General features: G+C 44.6%; 1 long non-coding RNA gene across 19 annotated transcripts in view; it reads left to right on the top strand.

Moving 5' to 3' along the window:
- The window catches only part of LOC307181459, a 1,863,373-nt gene that overhangs the window by 1,429,821 nt on the left and 416,546 nt on the right, over positions 1–17,006 (top strand). For all 19 annotated transcript variants that reach the window (XR_013826807.1, XR_013826808.1, XR_013826809.1 and 16 more), the window contains one exon: positions 957–1,038. This is a non-coding gene — a long non-coding RNA (uncharacterized lncRNA). The remainder of the gene's footprint in view (positions 1–956; positions 1,039–17,006) is intronic.

Genomic DNA, 17,006 nt, shown 5'->3' with positions numbered 1-17,006 from the left:
CACTTTCAAGTCCTCTTGGCAGCCTTACTTCAGTCTATTTTTGGACGATAGCTGTCATTTATAACTCTGCAGGTTCGTGCATTACAGTGCCCCTGAGCTCCTTTCTTCAACTTGCTTTCTTGTGACCTGGCCGCAACACCGCAGGATGGCTTCAGGCCCTAATCTGGTTCTGGCACGGCACGCTGAGCCTTTGGTTATTTCCTTTTCCTGGTGTTAAATGAGAGTTAAATTTACCCGTCCAGACACCTCCAGCTAGTCTCTCATTGGTTCTCGCTATTCCTGTTCATCTTCCGCAGAAATTGCAAACTGGGCCAAACAGGAGGTTAAAGGCGCTGACTCTCCAAGTGGGGAGAGTGTTAGTAAAGCGTCTGGAATGTTGCACCCGAGTACCAGGGGAGGAAAACTGAGACATATTTGAACACGTCTCCCGTTCACATGGTTGATCATACTTGGGTTCCACATGCATGTTTTAGCTGAAGGAAGAATACCGTAAACCTGGAGAGTTAAGACGCGTGTAATGGGTACCATGCAATATGACTTCAAAGGGTCTTCATTTGCTCACCGAACCTCTCCAATCCTATCACTGCTGCGTTTATGCCCCTGTACACATGCTTGATTCTCTTTCGGAGACATAGCAATCCATAAGTTTTTAAGATACTTACTAGTCAGGTACATTCTTAGGCATTTAATATGCGGTGTTGAGTCCATTTCGTTGAGCAAGGAGTAGCTCTTGTCTATTCCATATTTGACTTAAGGAACTTTATCTGTGCTCATTTCAATCTCTGGTTTTATGCAGCACCCCAACTCACCTTTACCCTTAAGCAAGCATAAGTTGGTTTTCTAAATTTGAGACCCTGTTCTGTTCTGTAATTCAGTTCCTGTGTAGCCAAGTTTACATTCCGTGTATTACTGATATCTTATGATGTTTCTTTTTCTGTGTGACTTACTTCAGTTAGAATCATCATACCTGAATCCACTCATTGTGCTGCTAAGGGCCTGATGACACAGATTTCATTGCTGAGTGATATTGCTTTTTCAGTAAATACCACAACTTCTTTATCCATTTTTCACTTTCTGCGATGTTGAACTTGTACGGTAAACGAGGTTCTTGTAAACAGAGCCGTTCCAAACTTTGGGGTGGCTGTGTCTTTTTGATTTTAATTTCCCTAAGCTATAGGACCATAAGTGGAAGTGCCCTAGGTTCTGTTGCTTTGTTTTTTAGATGTTTCAGGAAACACCATACACTTCTCCCGAGTGGTTGTTGGCAATTTACATCCCGCCCATCAGCATAACAAGGCTCCCAGTTCTCCATGGCCTGTCCTGCCTTTCTGGATTTTACACTTTTTTCAGATGGCCCTTTTGACCGGGGGGAAGTGAGACTTCATTGTAGTGCAGATTTCCTTTGCAAGCTTGCTTGGTTGGCCAAAAAGGGCGTATGCGTTTTTTCCTGAATATATTCAGGAAAAAACGCATACGCCCTTTTTGGCCACTTGCATCATTGTGGACGTTCTTCCTCTTTTCCTATGCTTTCAATGCAATTCCAGTCTACCTCCTGAAATCGGTTTCCTGCAATTCTGCCCCGCTTTCAAGTCCTCTTGGCAGCCTTACTTCAGTCTATTTTTGGACGATAGCTGTCATTTATAACTCTGCAGGTTTGTGAATTACAGTGCCCCTGAGCTCCTTTCTTCAACTCGGTTTCTTTTGAGCTGGCCACAACACCGCAGGATGGCTTCAGGCCCTAATCTGGTTCCGGTACGGCACGCTCAGCCTTTGGTTATTTCCTCTTCCTGGTGGGAAATGAGAGTTAAATTTGCCCGTCCAGACACCTCCAGCTAGCCTCTCATTGGTTCTCGCTATTCCTGTTCATCTTCCGCAGAAATTGCAAACTGGGCCAAACAGGAGGTTAAAGGCGCTGACTCTCCAAGTGGGGACAGTGTTAGTAAAGCGTCTGGAATGTTGCACCCGAGTACCAGGGGAGGAAAACTGAGACATATTTGAACACGTCTCCCGTTCACATGGTTGATCATACTTGGGTTCCACATGCATGTTTTAGCTGAAGGAAGAATACCTAAAACCTGGGTAGTTGAAACCCGTGGAATGGGTACCATGCAATATGACTTCAAAGGTCTTCATTTGCTCACCGAACCTCTCCAATCCTATCACTGCTGCGTTTATGCCCCTGTACACATGCTTGATTCTCTTTCGGAGACATAGCAATCCATAGGTTTTAAGATACTTACTAGTCAGGTACATTCTTAGGCGTTTAATATGCGGTATTGAGTCCATTTCGTTGAGCAAGGAGTAGCTCTTGTCTATTCCATATTTGGCTTAAGGAACTTTATCTGTGCTCATTTCAATCTCTGGTTTTATGCAGCACCCCAACTCACCTTTCCCCTTAAGCAAGCATAAGTTGGTTTTCTAAATTTGAGACCCTGTTCTGTTTTGGAATTCAGTTCCTGTGTAGCCAAGTTTACATTCCGTGTATTACTGATATTTTATGATGTTTCTTTTTCTGTGTGACTTATTTCAGTTAGAATCATCGTACCTGAATCTACTCATTATGCTGCTACGGGCCTGATGACATAGATTTCATTGCTGAGTGATACTGCATTGTACATAAGTACCACAAGTTCTTTATCCATTTTTCACTTTCTGCGATGTTGAACTTGTACTGTAAACGAGGTTCTTGTAAACAGAGCCGTTCCAAACTTTGGGGTGGCTGTGTCTTTTTGATTTTAATTTCCCTAAGCTATAGGACCATAAGTGGAAGTGCCCTAGGCTCTGTTGCTTTGTTTTTTAGATGTTTCAGGAAACACCATACACTTCTCCCGAGTGTCTGTTGGCAATTTACATCCCGCCCATCAGCATAACAAGGCTCCCAGTTCTCCATGGCCTGTCCTGCCTTTCTGGATTTTACACTTTTTTCAGATGGCCCTTTTGACCGGGGGGAAGTGAGACTTCATTGTAGTGCAGATTTCCTTTGCAAGCTTGCTTGGTTGGCCAAAAAGGGCGTATGCGTTTTTTCCTGAATATATTCAGGAAAAAACGCATACGCCCTTTTTGGCCAAGTGCATCATTGTGGACGTTCTGCCTCTTTTCCTATGCTTTCAATGCAATTCCAGTCTACCTCCTGAAATCGGTTTCCTGCAATTCTGCCCCGCTTTCAAGTCCTCTTGGCAGCCTTACTTCAGTCTATTTTTGGACGATAGCTGTCATTTATAACTCTGCAGGTTTGTGAATTACAGTGCCCCTGAGCTCCTTTCTTCAACTCGCTTTCTTGTGACCTGGCCGCAACACCGCAGGATGGCTTCAGGCCCTAATCTGGTTCCGGCACGGCACGCTGAGCCTTTGGTTATTTCCTCTTCCTGTTGGGAAATGAGAGTTAAATTTGCCCGTCCAGACACCTCCAGCTAGTCTCTCATTGGTTCTCGCTATTCCTGTTCATCTTCTGCAGAAATTGCAAACTGGGCCAAACAGGAGGTTAAAGGGACTGACTCTCCAAGTCGGGAGAGTGTAGGTAAAGCGTCTGGAATGTTGCACCCGAGTACCAGGGTACGAAAACTGAGACATATTTGAACACGTCTCCCGATCACATGGTTGATCATACTCTAGGTTCCACATGCATGTTTTAGCTGAAGGAAGAATACCTTAAACCTGGGTAGTTGAAACCCGTGGAATGGGTACCATGCAATATGACTTCAAAGGGTCTTCATTTGCTCACCGAACCTCTCCAATCCTATCACTGCTGCGTTTATGCCCCTGTACACATGCTTGATTCTCTTTCGGAGACATAGCAATCCATAGGTTTTAAGATACTTACTAGTCAGGTACATTCTTAGGTGTTTAATATGCGGTGTTGAGTCCATTTCATTGAGCAAGGAGTAGCTCTTGTCTATTCCATATTTGACTTAAGGAACTTTATCTGTGCTCATTTCAATCTCTGGTTTTATGCAGCACCCCAACTCACCTTTACCCTTAAGCAAGCATAAGTTGGTTTTCTAAATTTGAGACCCTGTTCTGTTCTGTAATTCAGTTCCTGTGTAGCCAAGTTTACATTCCGTGTATTACTGATATCTTATGATGTTTCTTTTTCTGTGTGACTTACTTCAGTTAGAATCATCATACCTGAATCCACTCATTGTGCTGCTAAGGGCCTGATGACACAGATTTCATTGCTGAGTGATATTGCTTTGTAAGTAAATACCACAACTTCTTTATCCATTTTTCACTTTCTGCGATGTTGAACTTGTACTGTAAACGAGGTTCTTGTAAACAGAGCCGTTCCAAACTTTGGGGTGGCTGTGTCTTTTTGATTTTAATTTCCCTATGCTATAGGACCATAAGTGGAAGTGCACTAGGTTCTGTTGCTTTGTTTTTTAGATGTTTCAGGAAACACCATACACTTCTCCTGAGTGGTTGTTGGCAATTTACATCCCGCCCATCAGCATAACAAGGCTCCCAGTTCTCCATGGCCTGTCCTGCCTTTCTGGATTTTACACTTTTTTCAGATGGCCCTTTTGACCGGGGGGAAGTGAGACTTCATTGTAGTGCAGATTTCCTTTGCAAGCTTGCTTGGTTGGCCAAAAAGGGCGTATGCGTTTTTCCCTGAATATATTCAGGAAAAAACGCATACGCCCTTTTTGGCCAAGTGCATCATTGTGGACGTTCTGCCTCTTTTCCTATGCTTTCAATGCAATTCCAGTCTACCTCCTGAAATCGGTTTCCTGCAATTCTGCCCCGCTTTCAAGTCCTCTTGGCAGCCTTACTTCAGTCTATTTTTGGACGATAGCTGTCTTTTATAACTCTGCAGGTTTGTGAATTACAGTGCCCCTGAGCTCCTTTCTTCAACTCGCTTTCTTGTGACCTGGCCGCAACACCGCAGGATGGCTTCAGGCCCTAATCTGTTTCCGGCACGGCACGCTGAGCCTTTGGTTATTTCCTCTTCCTGTTGGGAAATGAGAGTTAAATTTGCCCGTCCAGACACCTCCAGCTAGCCTCTCATTGGTTCTCGCTATTCCTGTTCATCTTCCGCAGAAATTGCAAACTGTGCCAAACAGGAGGTTAAAGGCGCTGACTCTCCAAGTGGGGAGAGTGTTAGTAAAGCGTCTGGAATGTTGCACCCGAGTACCAGGGGAGGAAAACTTAGACATATTTGAACACGTCTCCCGTTCACATGGTTGATCATACTTGGGTTCCACATGCATGTATTAGCTGAAGGAAGAATACCTTAAACCTGGAGAGTTGAGACCCGTGTAATGGGTACCATGCAATATGACTTCAAAGGGTCTTCATTTGCTCACCGAACCTCTCCAATCCTATCACTGCTGCGTTTATGCCCCTGTACACACGCTTGATTCTCTTTTGGAGACGTAGCAATCCATAGGTTTTAAGATACTTACTAGTCAGGTACATTCTTAGGCATTTAATATGGGGTGTTGAGTCCATTTCGTTGAGCAAGGAGTAGCTCTTGTCTATTCCATATTTGGCTTAAGGAACTTTATCTGTGCTCATTTCAATCTCTGGTTTTATGCAGCACCCCAACTCACCTTTCCCCTTAAGCAAGCATAAGTTGGTTTTCTAAATTTGAGACCCTGTTCTGTTTTGGAATGCAGTTCCTCTGTTGCCAAGTTTACATTCCGTGTATTAGTGATATCTTATGATGTTTCTTTTTCTGTGTGACTTATTTCAGTTAGAATCATCGTACCTGAATCCACTCATTATGCTGCTACGGGCCTGATGACATAGATTTCATTGCTGAGTGATACTGCATTGTACGTAAGTACCACATGTTCTTTATCCATTTTTCACTTTCTGTGATATTGAACTTGTATGGTGAACGAGGTTCTTGTAAACGGAGGCGTCCCAAACTTTGGGGTGGCTGTGTCTTTTTGATTTTAATTTCCCTAAGCTATAGGACCATAAGTGGCAGTGCCCTAGGCTCTGTTGCTTTGTTTTTTAGATGTTTCAGGAAACACCATACACTTCTCCCGAGTGGTTGTTGGCAATTTACATCCCGCCCATCAGCATAACAAGGCTCCCAGTTCTCCATGGCCTGTCCTGCCTTTCTGGATTTTACACTTTTTTCGGATGGCCCTTTTGACCGGGGGGAAGTGAGACTTCATTGTAGTGCAGATTTCCTTTGCAAGCTTGCTTGGTTGGCCAAAAAGGGCGTATGCGTTTTTTCCTGAATATATTCAGGAAAAAACGCATACGCCCTTTTTGGCCAAGTGCATCATTGTGGACGTTCTGCCTCTTCTCCTATGCTTTCAATGCAATTCCAGTCTACCTCCTGAAATCAGTTTCCTGCAATTCTGCCCCGCTTTCAAGTCCTCTTGGCAGCCTTACTTCAGTCTATTTTTGGACGATAGCTGTCATTTATAACTCTGCAGGTTTGTGAATTACAGTGCCCCTGAGCTCCTTTCTTCAACTCGCTTTCTTGTGACCTGGCCGCAACACCGCAGGATGGCTTCAGGCCCTAATCTGGTTCCGGCCCGGCATGCTGAGCCTTTGGTTAATTCCTCTTCCTGGTGGGAAATGAGAGTTAAATTTGCCCGTCCAGACACCTCCAGCTAGTCTCTCATTGGTTCTCGCTATTCCTGTTCATCTTCCGCAGAAATTGCAAACTGGGCCAAACAGGAGGTTAAAGGCGCTGACTCTCCAAGTGGGGAGAGTGTTAGTAAAGCGTCTGGAATGTTGCACCCGAGTACCAGGGGAGGAAAACTGAGACATATTTGAACACGTCTCCCGTTCACATGGTTGATCATACTCTGGGTTCCACATGCATGTTTTAGCTGAAGGAAGAATACCTTAAACCTGGGTAGTTGAAACCCGTGGAATGGGTACCATGCAATATGACTTCAAAGGGTCTTCATTTGGTCACCGAACCTCTCCAATCCTATCACTGCTGCGTTTATGCCCCTGTACACATGCTTGATTCTCTTTTGGAGACATAGCAATCCCTAGGTTTTAAGATACTTACTAGTCAGGTACATTCTTAGGCGTTTAATATGCGGTGTTGAGTCCATTTCGTTGAGCAAGGAGTAGCTCTTGTCTATTCCATATTTGACTTAAGGAACTTTATCTGTGCTCATTTCAATCTCTGGTTTTATGCAGCACCCCAACTCACCTTTACCCTTAAGCAAGCATAAGTTGGTTTTCTAAATTTGAGACCCTGTTCTGTTCTGTAATTCAGTTCCTGTGTAGCCAAGTTTACATTCCGTGTATTACTGATATCTTATGATGTTTCTTTTTCTGTGTGACTTATTTCAGTTAGAATCATCATACCTGAATCCACTCATTGTGATGCTAAGGGCCGGATGACATAGATTTCATTGCTGAATGATATTGCTTTGTAAGTAAATACCACAACTTCTTTATCCATTTTTCACTTTCTGCGATGTTGAACTTGTACTGTAAACGAGGTTCTTGTAAACAGAGGCGTCCCAAACTTTGGGGTGGCTGTGTCTTTTTGATTTTAATTTCCCTATTCTATAGGACCATAAGTGGAAGTGCCCTAGGCTCTGTTGCTTTGTTTTTTAGATGTTTCAGGAAACACCATACACTTCTCCCGAGTGTCTGTTGGCAATTTACATCCCGCCCATCAGCATAACAAGGCTCCCAGTTCTCCATGGCCTGTCCTGCCTTTCTGGATTTTACACTTTTTTCAGATGGCCCTTTTGACCGGGGGGAAGTGAGACTTCATTGTAGTGCAGATTTCCTTTGCAAGCTTGCTTGGTTGGCCAAAAAGTGCGTATGCGTTTTTTCCTGAATATATTCAGGAAAAAACGCATACGCCCTTTTTGGCCAAGTGCATCATTGTGGACGTTCTGCCTCTTTTCCTATGCTTTCAATGCAATTCCAGTCTACCTCCTGAAATCGGTTTCCTGCAATTCTGCCCCGCTTTCAAGTCCTCTTGGCAGCCTTACTTCAGTCTATTTTTGGACGATAGCTGTCATTTATAACTCTGCAGGTTTGTGAATTACAGTGCCCCTGAGCTCCTTTCTTCAACTCGCTTTCTTTGAGCTGGCCGCAACACCGCAGGATGGCTTCAGGCCCTAATCTGGTTCCGGCACGGCACGCTGAGCCTTTGTTTAATTCCTCTTCCTGGTGGGAAATGAGAGTTAAATTTGCCCGTCCAGACACCTCCAGCTAGCCTCTCATTGGTTCTCGCTATTCCTGTTCATCTTCCGCAGAAATTGCAAACTGGGCCAAACAGGAGGTTAAAGGGACTGACTCTCCAAGTCGGGAGAGTGTTAGTAAAGCGTCTGGAATGTTGCACCCGAGTACCAGGGGAGGACAACTGAGACATATTTGAACACGTCTCCCGTTCACATGGTTGATCATACTTGGGTTCCACATGCATGTTTTAGCTGAAGGAAGAATACCTTAAACCTGGAGAGTTGAGACCTGTGGAATGGGTACCATGCAATATGACTTCAAAGGGTCTTCATTTGCTCACCGAACCTCTCCAATCCTATCACTGCTGCGTTTATGCCCCTGTACACACGCTTGATTCTCTTTTGGAGACATAGCAATCCATAGGTTTTAAGATACTTACTAGTCAGGTACATTCTTAGGCGTTTAATATGGGGTGTTGAGTCCATTTCGTTGAGCAAGGAGTAGCTCTTGTCTAGTCCATATTTGGCTTAAGGAACTTTATCTGTGCTCATTTCAATCTCTGGTTTTATGCAGCACCCCAACTCACCTTTCCCCTTAAGCAAGCATAAGTTGGTTTTCTAAATTTGAGACCCTGTTCTGTTTTGGAATGCAGTTCCTGTGTAGCCAAGTTTACATTCCGTGTATTAGTGATATCTTATGATGTTTCTTTTTCTGTGTGACTTATTTCAGTTAGAATCATCGTACCTGAATCCACTCATTATGCTGCTACGGGCCTGATGACATAGATTTCATTTCTGAGTGATACTGCATTGTACGTAAGTACCACAAGTTCTTTATCCATTTTTCACTTTCTGTGATATTGAACTTGTACTGTAAACGAGGTTCTTGTAAACGGAGGCGTCCCAAACTTTGGGGTGGCTGTGTCTTTTTGATTTTAATTTCCCTAAGCTATAGGACCATAAGTGGAAGTGCCCTAGGCTCTGTTGCTTTGTTTTTTAGATGTTTCAGGAAACACCATACACTTCTCCCGAGTGGTTGTTGGCAATTTACACCCCGCCCGTCCGCATAACAAGGCTCCCAGTTCTCCATGGCCTGTCCTGCCTTTCTGGATTTTACACTTTATTCAGATGGCCCTTTTGCCCGGGGGGAAGTGAGACTTCATTGTAGTGCAGATTTCCTTTGCAAGCTTGCTTGGTTGGCCAAAAAGGGCGTATGCATTTATTCCTGAATATATTCAGGAAAAAACGCATACGCCCTTTTTGGCCAAGTGCATCATTGTGGACGTTCTGCCTCTTTTCCTATGCTTTCAATGCAATTCCAGTCTACCTCCTGAAATCGGTTTCCTGCAATTCTGCCCCGCTTTCAAGTCCTCTTGGCAGCCTTACTTCAGTCTATTTTTGGACGATAGCTGTCATTTATAACTCTGCAGGTTTGTGAATTACAGTGCCCCTGAGGTCCTTTCTTCAATTCGCTTTCTTTGAGCTGGCCGCAACTCCGCAGGATGGCTTCAGGCCCTAATCTGGTTCCGGCACGGCACGCTGAGCCTTTGGTTAATTCCTCTTCCTGGTGGGAAATGAGAGTTAAATTTGCCCGTCCAGACACCTCCAGCTAGCCTCTCATTGGTTCTCGCTATTCCTGTTCATCTTCCGCAGAAATTGCAAACTGGGCCAAACAGGAGGTTAAAGGGACTGACTCTCCAAGTCGGGAGAGTGTTAGTAAAGCGTCTGGAATGTTGCACCCGAGTACCAGGGTACGAAAACTGAGACATATTTGAACACGTCTCCCGATCACATGGTTGATCATACTCTAGGTTCCACATGCATGTTTTAGCTGATGGAAGAATACCTTAAACCTGGAGAGTTGAGACCCGTGGAATGGGTACCATGCAATATGGCTTCAAAGGGTCTTCATTTGCTCACCGAACCTCTCCAATCCTATCACTGCTGCGTTTATGCCCCTGTACACATGCTTGATTCTCTTTTGGAGACATAGCAATCCATAGGTTTTCCGATACTTACTAGTCAGGTACATTCTTAGGCGTTTAATATGCGGTGTTGAGTCCATTTCGTTGAGCAAGGAGTAGCTCTTGTCTATTCCATATTTGACTTAAGGAACTTTATCTGTGCTCATTTCAATCTCTGGTTTTATGCAGCACCCCAACTCACCTTTACCCTTAAGCAAGCATAAGTTGGTTTTCTAAATTTGAGTCCCTGTTCTGTTCTGTAATTCAGTTCCTGTGTAGCCAAGTTTACATTCCGTGTATTACTGATATCTTATGATGTTTGTTTTCTGTGTGACTTACTTCAGTTAGAATCATCATACCTGAATCCACTCATTGTGCTGCTAAGGGCCTGATGACACAGATTTCATTGCTGAGTGATATTGCTTTGTAAGTAAATACCACAACTTCTTTATCCATTTTTCACTTTCTGCGATGTTGAACTTGTACTGTAAACGAGGTTCTTGTAAACAGAGCCGTTCCAAACTTTGGGGTGGCTGTGTCTTTTTGATTTTAATTTCCCTAAGCTATAGGACCATAAGTGGAAGTGCCCTAGGCTCTGTTGCTTTGTTTTTTAGATGTTTCAGGAAACACCATACACTTCTCCCGAGTGGTTGTTGGCAATTTACATCCCGCCCATCAGCATAACAAGGCTCCCAGTTCTCCATGGCCTGTCCTGCCTTTCTGGATTTTACACTTTTTTCAGATGGCCCTTTTGACCGGGGGGAAGTGAGACTTCATTGTAGTGCAGATTTCCTTTGCAAGCTTGCTTGGTTGGCCAAAAAGGGCGTATGCGTTTTTTCCTGAATATATTCAGGAAAAAACGCATACGCCCTTTTTGGCCAAGTGCATCATTGTGGACGTTCTGCCTCTTTTCCTATGCTTTCAATGCAATTCCAGTCTACCTCCTGAAATCGGTTTCCTGCAATTCTGCCCCGCTTTCAAGTCCTCTTGGCAGCCTTACTTCAGTCTATTTTTGGACGATAGCTGTCATTTATAAGTCTGCAGGTTTGTGAATTACAGTGCCCCTGAGCTCCTTTGTTCAACTCGCTTTCTTGTGAGCTAGCTGCAACACCGCAGGATGGCTTCAGGCCCTAATCTGGTTCCATCACGGAACGATGAGCCTTTGTTTAATTCCTCTTCCTGGTGGGAAATGAGAGTTAAATTTGCCCGTCCAGACACCTCCAGCTAGCCTCTCATTGGTTCTCGCTATTCCTGTTCATCTTCCGCAGAAATTGCAAACTGGGCCAAACAGGAGGTTAAAGGCGCTGACTCTCCAAGTGGGGAGAGTGTTAGTAAAGCGTCTGGAATGTTGCACCCGAGTACCAGGGGAGGAAAACTGAGACATATTTGAACACGTCTCCCATTCACATGGTTGATCATACTTGGGTTCCACATGCATGTTTTAGCTGAAGGAAGAATACCTTAAACCTGGAGAGTTGAGACCCGTGTAATGGGTACCATGCAATATGACTTCAAAGGGTCTTCATTTGCTCACCGAACCTCTCCAATCCTATCACTGCTGCGTTTATGCCCCTGTACACATGCTTGATTCTCTTTTGGAGACATAGCAATCCATAGGTTTTACGATACTTACTAGTCAGGTACATTCTTAGGCGTTTAATATGCGGTGTTGAGTCCATTTCGTTGAGCAAGGAGTAGCTCTTGTCTATTCCATATTTGACTTAAGGAACTTTATCTGTGCTCATTTCAATCTCTGGTTTTATGCAGCACCCCAACTCACCTTTACCCTTAAGCAAGCATAAGTTGGTTTTCTAAATTTGAGTCCCTGTTCTGTTCTGTAATTCAGTTCCTGTGTAGCCAAGTTTACATTCCGTGTATTACTGATATCTTATGATGTTTGTTTTCTGTGTGACTTACTTCAGTTAGAATCATCATACCTGAATCCACTCATTGTGCTGCTAAGGGCCTGATGACACAGATTTCATTGCTGAGTGATATTGCTTTGTAAGTAAATACCACAACTTCTTTATCCATTTTTCACTTTCTGCGATGTTGAACTTGTACTGTAAACGAGGTTCTTGTAAACAGAGCCGTTCCAAACTTTGGGGTGGCTGTGTCTTTTTGATTTTAATTTCCCTAAGCTATAGGACCATAAGTGGCAGTGCCCTAGGCTCTGTTGCTTTGTTTTTTAGATGTTTCAGGAAACACCATACACTTCTCCCGAGTGTCTGTTGGCAATTTACATCCCGCCCATCAGCATAACAAGGCTCCCAGTTCTCCATGGCCTGTCCTGCCTTTCTGGATTTTACACTTTTTTCAGATGGCCCTTTTGACCGGGGGGAAGTGAGACTTCATTGTAGTGCAGATTTCCTTTGCAAGCTTGCTTGGTTGGCCAAAAAGGGCGTATGCGTTTTTTCCTGAATATATTCAGGAAAAAACGCATACGCCCTTTTTGGCCAAGTGCATCATTGTGGACGTTCTGCCTCTTTTCCTATGCTTTCAATGCAATTCCAGTCTACCTCCTGAAATCGGTTTCCTGCAATTCTGCCCCGCTTTCAAGTCCTCTTGGCAGCTTTACTTCAGTCTATTTTTGGACGATAGCTGTCATTTATAAGTCTGCAGGTTTGTGAATTACAGTGCCCCTGAGCTCCTTTCTTCAACTCGCTTTCTTGTGACCTGGCCGCAACACCGCAGGATGGCTTCAGGCCCTAATCTGGTTCCGGCACGGCACGCTGAGCCTTTGGTTAATTCCTCTTCCTGGTGGGAAATGAGAGTTAAATTTGCCCGTCCAGACACCTCCAGCTAGCCTCTCATTGGTTCTCGCTATTCCTGTTCATCTTCCGCAGAAATTGCAAACTGGGCCAAACAGGAGGTTAAAGGGACTGACTCTCCAAGTGGGGAGAGTGTTAGTAAAGCGTCTGGAATGTTGCACCCGAGTACCAGGGGAGGAAAACTGAGACATATTTGAACACGTCTCCCGTTCACATGGTTGATCATACTCTGGGTTCCACATGCATGTTTTAGCTGAAGGAAGAATACCTTAAACCTGGGTAGTTGAAACCCGTGGAATGGGTACCATGCAATATGACTTCAAAGGGTCTTCATTTGGTCACCGAACCTCTCCAATCCTATCACTGCTGCGTTTATGCCCCTGTACACATGCTTGATTCTCTTTTCGAGACATAGCAATCCATAGGTTTTCCGATACTTACTAGTCAGGTACATTCTTAGGCGTTTAATATGCGGTGTTGAGTCCATTTCGTTGAGCAAGGAGTAGCTCTTGTCTATTCCATATTTGACTTAAGGAACTTTATCTGTGCTCATTTCAATCTCTGGTTTTATGCAGCACCCCAACTCACCTTTACCCTTAAGCAAGCGTAAGTTGGTTTTCTAAATTTGAGACCCTGTTCTGTTCTGTAATTCAGTTCCTGTGTAGCCAAGTTTACATTCCGTGTATTACTGATATCTTATTATGTTTCTTTTCTGTGTGACTTATTTCAGTTAGAATCATCGTACCTGAATCCACTCATTATGCTGCTACGGGCCTGATGACATAGATTTCATTGCTGAGTGATACTGCATTGTACGTAAGTACCACAAGTTCTTTATCCATTTTTCACTTTCTGTGATATTGAACTTGTATGATAAACGAGGTTCTTGTAAACGGAGGCGTCCCAAACTTTGGGGTGGCTGTGTCTTTTTGATTTTAATTTCCCTAAGCTATAGGACCATAAGTGGAAGTGCCCTAGGCTCTGTTGCTTTGTTTTTTAGATGTTTCAGGAAACACCATACACTTCTCCCGAGTGGTTGTTGGCAATTTACATCCCGCCCATCAGCATAACAAGGCTCCCAGTTCTCCATGGCCTGTCCTGCCTTTCTGGATTTTACACTTTTTTCAGATGGCCCTTTTGACCGGGGGGAAGTGAGACTTCATTGTAGTGCAGATTTCCTTTGCAAGCTTGCTTGGTTGGCCAAAAAGGGCGTATGCGTTTTTTCCTGAATATATTCAGGAAAAAACGCATACGCCCTTTTTGGCCAAGTGCGGCGAGCCGTTTCCGACCAGCAGAATAACGAGCCTCCACACGCAAGATTCTTCTCGTATCACACTTTATTGGAGCACAGCTTGGTTGAAGAAAGATGGAAGGAAGACCCCGCAATCCTATAGCAGTCTGCTTATATAGGGATTAAGAACATGTGTCGCTCTGTGATTGACTTTCGCCGATGGTGCGATTTGTGAGCCAGCATCGGATAGGTCGCTACTTTAAAACCTCATTAGTATACTTAGCGCAAGCGCAGTGGCCACAGGAAGGATGACTCAGCTTATTTCAGCTTCCTGCCGCGTAGCAGTTAGCTGACCGCGCCCTACATCTCCCCCTTTTTTATTTATTAGAACACCAAGCAGAACATAGCCCGTACGAGGGCAGTTTTCTGTTGGCATGTCTGAGGCACCCTCCTGCGTGCAATGCCAACAAGGGCCGCAGGGTGCAAAGGCTGCCTCAGAATAATGGCTGATTCCCTATAGAGGTGCGATGGCGACAAGGCCTCTCTGTGCAAGGGCAATCAGGACTCCCTATAGAGGTGAATGGATGACTCCCTATAGAGGTGCAATGGCAACAAGGCCTCTCTGTGCAAGGGCAATCATTTCGAATTATTCAGGGCGGAGAGCCAGGCTGCGGGAGAATCTCCTTCATTAATAGCCAGAAGTGCCTGAGTGAGCAGGACCCTATCTCGATGTGCCCTGATGCGCACACGACAGACCAACCAGAGACACAGCATAATCCCAAATACACAGCAGACTCCAAAGATTCCTACCCCCACCCACTCCCCAAAGAAGGAAAAGGCAGAAGAGAGCCAAGAGGCAAAATCTCCAAAGGCAACAGGCTCCAGCCCGGCAGCACTCAGTTGCACAATCTGAATTATCCTTTGTGGAATTCCAACTAATACAAAGACTTCGATTAAGAATCATCAGGAACATCCAGCTCAGCATCTTCTCCGAAGTTTTCTTCAACAATTCTCGTCAGTCTTGATGGCACCCAGATCGGATCTTGATCCTGACTGGACTACTCACCGACGGTTACCACTCCGTGTGTCGAGTTCTGAATCGGTCCTCCATGCAGGGCGCGAAGTTCCCGGGTTTCGGCACCAAATGCGGCGAGCCGTTTCCGACCAGCAGAATAACGAGCCGCCACACGCAAGATTCTTCTCGTATCACACTTTATTGGAGCACAGCTTGGTTGAAGAAAGATGGAAGGAAGACCCCGCAATCCTATAGCAGTCTGCTTATATAGGGATTAAGAACATGTGTCGCTCTGTGATTGGCTTTCGCCGATGGTGCGATTTGTGAGCCAGCATCGGATAGGTCGCTACTTTAAAACCTCATTAGTATACTTAGCGCAAGCGCAGTGGCCACAGGAAGGATGACTCAGCTTATTTCAGCTTCCTGCCGCGTAGCAGTTAGCTGACCGCGCCCTACAGCCAAGTGCATCATTGTGGACGTTCTGCCTCTTTTCCTATGCTTTCAATGCAATTCCAGTCTACCTCCTGAAATCGGTTTCCTGCAATTCTGCCCCGCTTTCAAGTCCTCTTGGCAGCCTTACTTCAGTCTATTTTTGGACGATAGCTGTCATTTATAACTCTGCAGGTTTGTGAATTACAGTGCCCCTGAGCTCCTTTCTTCAACTCGCTTTCTTGTGACCTGGCCGCAACACCGCAGGATGGCTTCAGGCCCTAATCTGGTTCTGGCATGGCACGCTGAGCCTTTGGTTAATTCCTCTTCCTGGTGGGAAATGAGAGTTAAATTTGCCCGTCCAGACACCTCCAGCTAGTCTCTCATTGGTTCTCGCTATTCCTGTTCATCTTCCGCAGAAATTGCAAACTGGGCCAAACAGGAGGTTAAAGGGACTGACTCTCCAAGTCGGGAGAGTGTTAGTAAAGCGTCTGGAATGTTGCACCCGAGTACCAGGGTACGAAAACTGAGACATATTTGAACACGTCTCCCGATCACATGGTTGATCATACTCTAGGTTCCACATGCATGTTTTAGCTGAAGGAAGAATACCTTAAACCTGGGTAGTTGAAACCCGTGGAATGGGTACCATGCAATGTGACTTCAAAGGGTCTTCATTTGCTCACCGAACCTCTCCAATCCTATCACTGCTGCGTTTATGCCCCTGTACACATGCTTGATTCTCTTTCGGAGACATAGCAATCCATAGGTTTTAAGATACTTACTAGTCAGGTACATTCTTAGGCGTTTAATATGCGGTGTTGAGTCCATTTCGTTGAGCAAGGAGTAGCTCTTGTCTATTCCATATTTGGCTTACGGAACTTTATCTGTGCTCATTTCAATCTCTGGTTTTATGCAGCACCCCAACTCACCTTTACCCTTAAGCAAGCATAAGTTGGTTTTCTAAATTTGAGACCCTGTTCTGTTCTGTAATTCAGTTCCTGTGTAGCCAAGTTTACATTCCGTGTATTACTGATATCTTATGATGTTTCTTTTTCTGTGTGACTTACTTCAGTTAGAATCATCATACCTGAATACACTCATTGTGCTGCTAAGGGCGTGATGACACAGATTTCATTGCTGAGTGATATTGCTTTGTAAGTAAATACCACAACTTCTTTATCCATTTTTCACTTTCTGCGATGTTGAACTTGTACTGTAACCGAGGTTCTTGTAAACAGAGCCGTTCCAAACTTTGCGGTGGCTGTGTCTTTTTGATTTTAATTTCCCTAAGCTATAGGACCATAAGTGGAAGTGCCCTAGGTTCTGTTGCTTTGTTTTTTAGATGTTTCAGGAAACACCATACACTTCTCCCGACTGGTTGTTGGCAATTTACATCCCGCCCATCAGCATAACAAGGCTCCCAGTTCTCCATGGCCTGTCCTGCCTTTCTGGATTTTACACTTTTTTCAGATGGCC

Source organism: Stenella coeruleoalba (genome assembly GCF_951394435.1).
Source record: "Stenella coeruleoalba genome assembly, contig: scaffold_37, whole genome shotgun sequence".
Taxonomy (NCBI): Eukaryota; Metazoa; Chordata; class Mammalia; order Artiodactyla; family Delphinidae; genus Stenella; species Stenella coeruleoalba.
Note: the sequence above shows the minus strand (reverse complement) of the source record. Positions and strands in the feature narration are given on the sequence as shown.